The 10,203-nt window shown below is 48.0% G+C and overlaps 1 long non-coding RNA gene across 1 annotated transcript; it reads left to right on the top strand.

The window, feature by feature from the left end:
* The first annotated feature begins 6 nt into the window (after positions 1-6).
* LOC130581729 (uncharacterized) lies at positions 7-8,519 on the top strand. The gene is made up of 4 exons (XR_008966255.1): positions 7-175; positions 1,100-1,190; positions 5,334-5,480; positions 8,039-8,519. It is a non-coding gene; the product is annotated as an uncharacterized LOC130581729 (long non-coding RNA).
* The last annotated feature ends 1,684 nt before the right edge of the window (positions 8,520-10,203 follow it).

The raw sequence follows: 10,203 nt of genomic DNA, 5'->3' as shown, positions 1-10,203 counted from the left end.
CTGCCTCCCCCCATCTGCTGCTCAGAAAAGCCCTTCCCGGCTTCGGCTGACGTCTCCTTTCCCTTTCTCCTGCCTCCTCTTCCCTCTGCTCTCCTCCGGCTTGGCCCCGGCTCGGAGGGGAGCGGATCAGAGCGGGCGTGGGGAGGCTCAGAGGAAGATCAATCTCTCAGCTCGGGTGAGCAGTAATCCCGGAGAGCGGCTGCAAGCTGCTCCCCTCGCCGGGGCTCCCTCTAATTCCCGGCAGCCGCAGGAATAGGAGCATTTTTAAAAAGCTGTCAGTGCTTCCTGCCCGAGTTTTGGGGTGCCCCAGGGAGCAGATCCCACCCCACGAGTTCATTCCCTCTGTGTAGAGAGCCGCACTCCTCCCTCGGGTGATCCCAGAGCAGACGCTGGGAAGGGAAGGGATGTTCTCGGAGCATGGATAGCAACAGGGCTGCTCCCCAGGGAGCCCCCATTCCCTGAGGGTGGGCGCCTCACAAAGCTCTGAAGGACAGGAGAAGCAGCTGGGGGAGAGCTTYTCTGCTTCCAGGGGTGTTGGCCATGCTCACATCAGGGAGAAAACTCTGCAAGCGACCCCGCAGCTTCCCCCTCCCCGGCAGAAGGCAAAGGCATCCAGCAGGGATGCAGGGGGTGCCTGGGACAGGGGGTCCCAGAGCCCACGGCAATCAATATCCGRGATCAGAGGCAGGAATTGCCTCTCCAGGGGTTGTGCAGCACCAAACACAGCAGGACCACCCCCCCTCCTCCCCACAGCCTCCACCATTGACAGAAAATCAGGCTTAATCCAAGCTTTGTATTTTTAATTATCTTAAATTTATGCCACAAAGCACGGGGGCCGGGGGCTGTCTATTTGCATGCTCTGAGATATTTATTTGGAAACAATATCATGTTTTCCTTAAAACAAGTTTTATCTCCCCGGCGCGTGCCTGCGTTACGCGCCTGTGTGTTTTGCCTGAGCTCCGGTTTACATTTCCTGATGGATGGATGGGGATTCGGAGCCTTTTTTTTTTTTTTTTTTTTTTTTTTAAGGTGGTGCATAAAATGTATTTATTATTCTTTATCTCCTACCTCTCGCACGGAGTCATTTGTTTTCATTCAGAGAAATGAATACGATGCGAAGCCTGAAGAGTAATAACACAGCGAAATGACAACGGAGGAGCGAGACAGGAATCTGGGAGATACAATGGCAGGTTAGTAACCTCTAAAGATCACTGCTGCTCCGAGTGGTACAGTATTATTTAGTGTCCAGTCTGGCTCGCAGCTCCATTTAATAAAAACATATGAAAATCTCGAGGAGATTCGCTCTGGCGTTTAAAAGCGGGTTGTTCCAATAAACACGGATAATCTGGATATCCCCAGATTACTTCCCGCTATCCGGTGGGGAGGAAGAAATTAATACCAGTTCTTTCTGCTTCTTAAGACAATGGCACGAGTCAATATGTGCCTGTGCTGTTTGGGTTCACCGAGGAGTGAGCGACAAACGAGACTTTATTTATAGGCCTTTTCATGAACTGGGCAGCGGGGGCGGGAAAGGCTTAGGGCTGGAAAACCCAAATGACCTCCCCTGACCTATGAATTGCTGCAGTCAAAGGGCCCAAGGACAAGGAGGGTTCAGGCTCACCCTGYTGTCACCCAGTGGATATTTGTCCCCTCAGGTCACAGGGACAGCAGAGCTCATGGAGAGGTTGAGCATCCCCCACTCTGCCCCGAGGAGAAAAGCCACCAGGCAGCACCAAAGCTGCCACATCATCATCTGGGATGAGACAAAATCATGTTGTCTCCATCCAAACAACCTCAAAATTTCCCTCCTGCTGCCCCAAAAGATCCCCCGTTGTCCCTGAGATCCTGGGTGCCAGCAGCATCCCTAAATCCCTCTATGGTTCATCCCTCACCCATGCATCCTTTCATTTCTTGCTTTGTTACCCGAGCCACACACCAAAATCACTTCCATCAACACCCAAAGTGCAGAAAACACCTATTTTTCCCAGGACATCCACCTGTGCACTTCGAGACTCCAACAACAAAGAGGAGGAGCCAATTTAAAGGAAAAAAAAAAAAAAAAAAAAAAAAAAAAAAAAAAAAAAAAAAAAAAAAAAAAAAAAAAAGAGATAGAGAAGAAAAATCTAAATTAGATTATTTTGGAGTTTTCCATCATTCTTTCCCACCGCCATTTTACAAGTTTGTTAAAGCAGCGCGGTGTTTAAGTTGCTAAAAGCTGTTCCAGCTCGGGGCTGAGCGATCGCAGGCACCGCTCAAACCCAACATCGCAGCGCCACCTGCAGCGGCCGCGCTTGGTGGCAGCTGGAAATCCCTCAAAACGGGCGAATTCCTACAAAAACCAGCCCGGGGAGAGGGCTGATACTGAAAATCTTCTTCCTCCAGGTCTCTTTTTAAACCCCCTCTTCCCTCCCGTCTTTCAGATCTTTCCAGCTCGCCCCTCTCGGCTGATACATGAGAGAAAATTGGCCTCTCCTGGGGAGCTGTCACCATCCCCGCTGCTGACAAAGGATGTCTTTATCGCGCTTCTGGAGGGTGGAAAATTCACTGCGAGCTGGTTTAAAGCTCTGTGTTGTCACTGTGACACCCTGGGAAGGGACAGGGTGGGCTCTGTCCCTAAGGGCACCTCTTGGTCTGTCTGTAGGGGTGTCACACCCTCAGATTTTGGCAGTGCTGGCAGCTTCAGGAAGGGTTGTGTAGACAGAAAATGAGGTAAAAGTGCTTCCCAAAAAAACTGTAGAAGAAGTTCATAGGGAAGAGCAAGATTGTGTCACTTGGTCACCCGACCACTGCCTTTCCCTCCTTTTGTGGCATTTTTGGAAACAATTTCTGGGTCCATCTCAGCCATCCTCTGTTCGTGCTCTGTCCAACATTTCTTTGGAGTGCTGAGGGTTGGCACAGTGGATTCCCTGAGAATGCCCTGGCATGGAGCAGAGAGGTGGCACATCCCTTTCTCCTCTGTCGCTGCTTTGCTGCCCAGCCTCTGGCAATTCCCTTAATTCCCTGTCAGCCTTTGCAGGGATATATTTTTTTGGCAGTTTTTTTAGTAGTGCATTTATTAAATAACATTTTTTTAAAGTTATTGATCATCTCCCTCTTCCCACCCAACCCGCTGTTAAAAAGAGGTGAGGTTTGCCTTTTTTTTTTTTTTTTTTTTTTTTTTTTTTTTTTTTTTTTTTTTTGAGGGAAGTAAAATCTCCTTTCACATTGTCCCAGGATCAAATCCAACAACCCACAGGAGCCACAGGGTCTGACTGTCCCCTCCCTTCCCTGAGCTGCTTCCCATCAGTGTAAGCCCCAGTCTATGTCTGGATTCACACACCAACTCACCAAGTTACAGGAAGTTTTCCAGCCCAAATTTCCCTTCTTTGCTGTAATTTAATTCCCTTTTTCTCCTTTCCCATTCCCTCTCCTCTGTCCCCCTGCTCCAGCTCAGATCTCCCCAGCAAAATTCCACTTCCAGAGAGTCTCTGCCCCTCCCAGCACACCCGGGGAGGAGAGAGATGCTCATTCCCCATCCCAAACCACCCAGAGGGGATTTATGATGTTCTCAGGCYGACAGCATCATCTGCACATCTCCCCATCCCAACTCTCCCGCTGGAAACTCCCCCAGGGACAATTTTTCTCCTTCCCCCTTCAAATATTTGCCGRCCGTTACCGCCTCTGGTCACACCCAGGCTGTCGTTTTTCCAAACAGAACAACGGGAGGATGGACAGGGGAGAGGGGCAGATGGAGCCAGACACGGGGAGATGGGAGCCAGGGGAGCAGTCAGCTCATAATGATAAGGGGAGCATAAAACCCAGTTTTTGGCTTCCCAATTAAACCAGGGGATGCCTGAGAGGGGCCACTTTAAACTGCAGGAGATGAGAGAAAAGGGAATCATGGTGGAAGCAGGCAGGTGGAGTGATAAGTTATGACCCCAGAAAGTCAGGCAAATTCATTGTTTTTTCATTTTGGCGAACAATAATGAGAGCAAGAGCAATTATTCCCTGCTCCAGAGGGCTGGAGAGCACTGGGGGGTGATAAGGAGTGGGATGAGATGGAGAAATGGGTAAAGAGTCAGAGGAGAAGAGTCCAGGGACGTGCAGGAGGATCTGGAGACTGTGGAAGGAGAAAGGGAAATGGCAACGCTGGGGCCACTGGATTCATCTGAGGAGAAGCAGCCCTTAAATCAGAACAAATCCAAAGAGAAAATTTGGAAAATTCCCAGCCTGAAGAGGGGAAGGGCCTAATCCAAAGATGAAGGGGTTTTTTTGGATTTCAGAACCTGGGTCAGGCTTGCAGCTCTGATGCAGCTCCAGTGGGTACCAGGACAGAGAWGAGGAGCCAGGATAGAGCTGCAGGGATTTTCCCAGAAAGATGCAGAATCTCCAATCCTTGCAGTTGGTAACACTCCAGAAAGGTCTTTTGGGAAGTTTGCCTCCCTCAGATGGTGGGAAAAGGACACAAAAAATGCTTTCACAGCCTACCCAATCTCACAGCTAATCGTGGATGTTGCTGGAGGCTAATCCTGAATTCGGGGTATTTATAAARCCTCTTCCCTACTTTGGCATTTCTCTCACTTGGGGAACATCCACCCAGCCACCTACTTCCAAAAACTTCCAGGAATGAGCCYCCTGTTGCCTGTCAAACACAGTTCAAACTGCCCCAAATCAGGAGTGGGCCCTACAGACACCAGGGGCTGAAAGGTTTGTTTGATAGAACACCAAGCTCCAAAAAAACCCAGAAAAATGCACAAACCAAGCCCAACGTGTGTGATTTTTTTTTCTGCAATTCATGCTTTTTAAAGCCAATTGGAGGCAGGGAAGAGGGGGAAGGTTAACCCATCATTTTTAGCATGTGGGGTTGGCAGCACACGGATTTACCCACTCAGGGAACGTGGGAGACGAGGGAGGGGGAGAAGCATAAGCTCATCTTGGGATCTGCGGGAACCCCGGCGAAGAATAGCTATTCTTACATGTCAGCTCCATCACCATGGCATCAGAGAGGAAGAAGGGAGGGAGAAATAACAGAAAACGGGGTGGGAGTGGGGCAGGGAGAGTGAGGAGACAAACAGGGAGGGGAAGAGAGAGAGATTTCCCTGATGGGCAGGGTCACTTGTTGAATAGTTGGTGTTCAGTATCCTGGGCTTGCAGACAGGAAGATGCTGCTGGGCCCTTTGGAAAGCAGCTCTAAATATGTTCCCAAATTCACAAGAGCAGGTCCTGTCTGGAGGGCTGGAGTGGGGCTTGTTCAGTCAGCTCTTCCTAAAAAAGAATACCTTAAAAAAGAAATCATATATATATAAAGTGTCTATCGACAGGCCAGCTCCTTTCTCTGCTTTGTTYCCTGGCAGGACCTGTACAAAACACATGGATTTTCTCCCCTGTTATCCTGTTCTGGGTGGGTTCCTCTGTGGTGAAAACAGACTGTGCCAGAAGAAACCCTCTGCAGACCTTGACCCCTGTGCAGTGCTACAAACTGATGCTGCAGCACCTCAAGGGTAAAAATTCCARCTTTTCTCCTTCTRAATCCATTTTSTTTTTGCCTCCACTCACCTYCATGTATACAAATGTCCAAGCAGATGGAGATAATGGTCTGGGATTCAGCCTCTGACCATCATCTGAGCCACTGTGGGTGTTTGGAGCCACCATCCAATGTCCACATCAGCAAAATCTGGGATAAGAGCCCTCCCCTCCATAGGAAAACTTTTTAACATGTGTTATTCCTATGGATATTCCCATCACCGCTGTTTATTCTGATTCTGGATCATGCTGAGATCTCCCCCTCTCTGCTTTCCCCACTTCCCACCCTCATAGGAAGATCTCCTTAACCCAGGAACAGCAAAAAAAGGCACAGGTGATCTTTCTTTCACCTCAGATTACTCTGGTTATTTTCCACCACTCCCCAAAACCATCATGTGTCCCTTTTGGGAATCTGCTCTTCCCAAATCCCTCCCATTGTTTGGATCATCTGCAACACCTGCACGTCCCCCATCCCTCTTTCCAAACTCTTAAGGTTCAGGGGATATCTGACTGCCCGAATTTCCTCAGTTCTTGGGTCAAAGCCTCGGAATAAAACATAAAAATGAAACATAAAAAATAAAATGATCCACCATCATCTCCTTCAAACTTTGTGCAGCTCCTGGCCCCAATATTTCCATTAAAACCTTTGAATTCAGTCRCTCCACTCCATCCCTTCGAAGCCATTTGACTTCCCACCCAAGAGACTGGGCAGAAACCTCCTCCCCCTTTTTTTCCCCAACACCTCTTGTACAAATCCTCTCCGAGGGAATAAAAACTGCTGGAGGTGTGAGCTGGCCACGCATGTTGTAGCCCTTTATTATCTGGGGACCCCCACTCAAATGTACAGGGAGATAATGTTAATGGAATGATGCATTTGCTCTGATCTGGAGCTGTCTCCGAAAGATAAATGCCGAGGCGAAGCAGAAGCGTTTAATCAAAAAATAAACCACCTCAATATGTTGTGTATTATTATTTTTTTTCTCCTAAAGAAGCAAAGCTTGGTCCTGTCACAGCATGTTATTTTGCCAGCATTATCTCTGTTATTTCTAAATAATTCCATTTAGTGCTGGTGATGGGTAGGAGGGCTGAGATACAAAATCAAATTAATTAGAGTGACCCAACAAACTCGTGTTTGCGTTGCGAGATGCAACATGGCAGCAGATCTCGCTGAGAACAAATTGCATTCAAATTAATTTAAGGAAAAAAATAATTCGGGGCAGATCAGGTTTATTTAGGATCAATTTTAATAAGCTAAAATAAAGCCAAGGCAGTGGGTGATACCATCAGCCAGTCAAAAGCCAGCTTTGATAGAGGTTTATACAGCTGAGTGACAGTTACCATCCCAGCCATTATTGGAAAAGCCAGGGATTTTTTTGGAGTGGACAATTAAAAGAGCACCTCAATTACAGCCGCTGGAGATATGAGTAATGAATAAATTATCCGCTGGGTTTGACCCTCCCTTCCTTCACATCATTTCCAAATAATTAATTTCCTCGCCACATTTTTGAGATGTTGCRTTAAATTCACCTGCAGGGGAGGGGGAGCAGCAGTGAGGAGCCCTTTCACCCCCTTGGCTGGTGACAGAGGGTTTTGGGGGGGTTCCAAAAAAAATCCTGGAGGGATRGATTGTGCAAATATTCTCCTAACATGTCCCTGACCCAGGGCTCCTGCACAGGTCTTTTCCAAWCTTAACRATTCCAGGATTCCATARCAGGAGCAGATCCTGGATCTGTCACTCCTCACGCCCAGAGGGGTGGGGGAGGTTTGTCCCCCTGAATCCCCAGAACAGCAGGAATGGGCTCATGGAGGGCTAAATCATCAGGAGAGCTTCCAGAAGATCAGATGGGCCTGAGCTGGACGAGGTCAAACCTTGAGGAGCCTCTGGTGCTCCTCACCATGGATCCATCCAGGATATTCTTCATCCCCACTCTGCTCCAGTCCAAGGAAAGTTCTAGTACAGGGCTCATTCCTGSAGCACAGCAGAGGAAATTTGAGGAGGATCTTCTCCAGGTCTGGACCAGCAGAGAGAACCCCCAGCCCTGCAGACAGCACAGGAATCATTGGGCAGAGCAGGAGAAAGCCACAGATCAAAATCAGAGAATCACAGAACACTTCATGTTGGGAGGGACCTCAAAAACTCATCCCACCTTCCCCCACACTGGGATATATCAATCCCACAGAATTCCCCATGCCACCCTTGCTGCACCAGAAATGCCATTTTCAGGACACAAGCCCCTGTGTCTTGGGGTGTTCTCCTGCCAGGATATTTTTATAACCCTGATTTAAACATTGTTTTCACTCCTYCCCCATCATCCTTCACCTCAACAGCTGATGGCCAATATTTGGAGGTACCTGTCTTTCACCACTGCAAAATGAGCATGAGATTGCAATCAGAACATGCCAGGCTGTGAGACATTACAGAAATTTAAAGGCCTTTCAGTGATTTATGGCTCTTTAATCAAAGGCCTTTAATATTTAATTGCAAAGCTACAGGAGTTGTCTTTATTTCTGAAAAATCTGTTTTGGGGGAGATTAGGTGACGTGAAACTTGACATATTCTGCACGTCCCAGGACCACAGACCTTGCTGTAGTAGAGGAAGAGAGGGTGGGCAAGAGGAGAGGTAATTACAGTTTTTTCCTTATGGCTTGAGGATGCTGCAGTAATTTAAGGTGATAAATTAACCTCCATTATTCTCAAGGAGCTTGAGAACCCATGAAAAGCTCATCAGAGGATCACACTAACGATGCAACAGGGGAGGAAATGTCCCAGGCAGCARAGACAGGGTGTGGTGACCAAATCCATCCCGCTCCCCATCCCTCCTGTGATGTCCCTGTGGCAGCAGGGAGAGTGTTCTCCAAATTCCTGCTGTGTCTGGGAAGGGAGAGCATTTGGATTTGGGGATTTGGGGCACCCTAGCACCCAGCTGAGACATCACCCCTCTGCAGATACCCCTCAGCTGACTCTCAGGGGCTGTCACACCCTGGATAATTGTTTGAACATTCCCTAAAACGCTGAAAATTATGGGTTTTGCATGCCTTTTTTGTTTTTTGGGAGTTCTTTTGGGGTTTTGTTTGGTTGGTTTTTTTTTGTTTGTTTGGGGTTTTTGGGGGGGATTTTTTTGTTTTGTTTTGGTGTTTTGTTTTGGTGTTTTGTTTTGGTGTTTTGGTGTTTTGTTCTCGTGGTTTTTTTGGTTTGGGGTTGATTTGTTTGTATGTTTTGGGTTTTTTTTGTGTGTGTGTATGTACTTTTAGTTGTTTTTTTTCTCCCCCTGCTGAGCATCGAGGGAGGTTTGGAGGTGAACATCTTAAATATAAACATCTCCAGCTCAATGAGATGAATCCTACCCTGTGACCGGTGCAGCAGAAGAAAAACGACACCGTGAGCTCCTTGCTGGGACAGTTCCTGCTCAGTGAACATTTTCTGGTGCCTAAAGAGCAGAAAAGCAGTGGAGGAAAAGCAGTGGATCTCTCCCCACACTCTGGGCAGGTTGGTCCATGAACTCTGGTCCCCCACAGTCAGCAGCTGAAAAACTGCTTCCACCCCTGCCAAAACAGCCTGGGAAGAAATCACATTATTTTTCCTGACAATTTTTATTCTATGCCTGAAATAAAAGCGATTGCCAGTTGAATCTCATTTGCATGCTGTGTGCTGGAGGTGGATCTGGGCATCGGGAGGGCTCAGCTTTGCCCTGGCAGCCTGGTGACCTTCAGATGGGAGAGCACCCCTCCTTCCACTGCTCCTCCTCTTGAATTTGGGCTTTTTTTCGAGCTGTTTGCCCTCCAGGGCTGCCTCTCATTATGTATGTGGGTGAGATGTGATCTTGCTCATGGCCTCTGCAGCTCCTCCAGTACAAATAATAATTTCCATCCCATCTATTCTTTTGTTTGCCACTGATCTATATTAAACAGTTGGTGATGACTACATTTATGGGTGATTATTGCACTTATGCTGTGTTAAATCTGAGTGTTTGTTTATCTTTATGTGGTCTCTGTGTATACGCTTTGCACGGCTTTTAACTTTATGTATTGCAGAGCTCCTTAATTATGAAATCAATAAATTTTTTAAACTTACGACTCCTGCACAGAGAGAAACCCACGCAGAGTTCGTGGCTGGGTGTGACAATGGCTCTTGCCTTGAGCTGGTGGCAAAGCACAAACCTCAGCTGCAGGAATTGACAGATTTTTTTCAGTTTGTTTGGGTTTTTTCTTTTTTCCTGTCCTAGTAGTAATTAGGTTTTTGTTAGCTTGGGTCATCCTCCAGCTCTCATCAAAGCCTCCTTCGAGCTCTCAGGCCCAATCTCATCTCCCTGGGGKTTTTTGGTTTTGATGAAAGAAGTGRCCAGTGAAGGTCACTGCCCAGTGGTGACCTTGAGTCAAGGTTTGGAGGGGAGGGTTCAGTCCCCAGCTCTTCCAGGGATGTTTTGTGAGTCCCATCTACACCACGGGGAAATTCTGGATGGAGCTGGAGCTGAATTGGCTCCTCCACAACCTCAGTTCACTGCCAGGATTGATTCCATCCCTGAGCATCTCCAGATCCCACCCCAATCTCCCCTTTTCCACTCTGATCCATTCCCTGTGTCCTGTCCCTGCAGCCCTTGGCCCCAGTCCCTCTCCAGCTCTYCTGGAGCCCCTGGAATGTTCTGGAAGCTCTCCCTGGATCCTTCCCTTCTCCAGGGGAACATTCCCAGCTCTCCCAGCTGG

The sequence above is a fragment of the Malurus melanocephalus genome, unplaced genomic scaffold (genome assembly GCF_030028575.1).
Source record: "Malurus melanocephalus ecotype Western Australia unplaced genomic scaffold, MMel_1.1 scaffold_430, whole genome shotgun sequence".
Taxonomy (NCBI): domain Eukaryota; kingdom Metazoa; phylum Chordata; class Aves; order Passeriformes; family Maluridae; genus Malurus; species Malurus melanocephalus.
The sequence above is the reverse complement of the archived record's forward strand: the minus strand, read 5'-3'. Positions and strand labels throughout refer to the sequence as shown.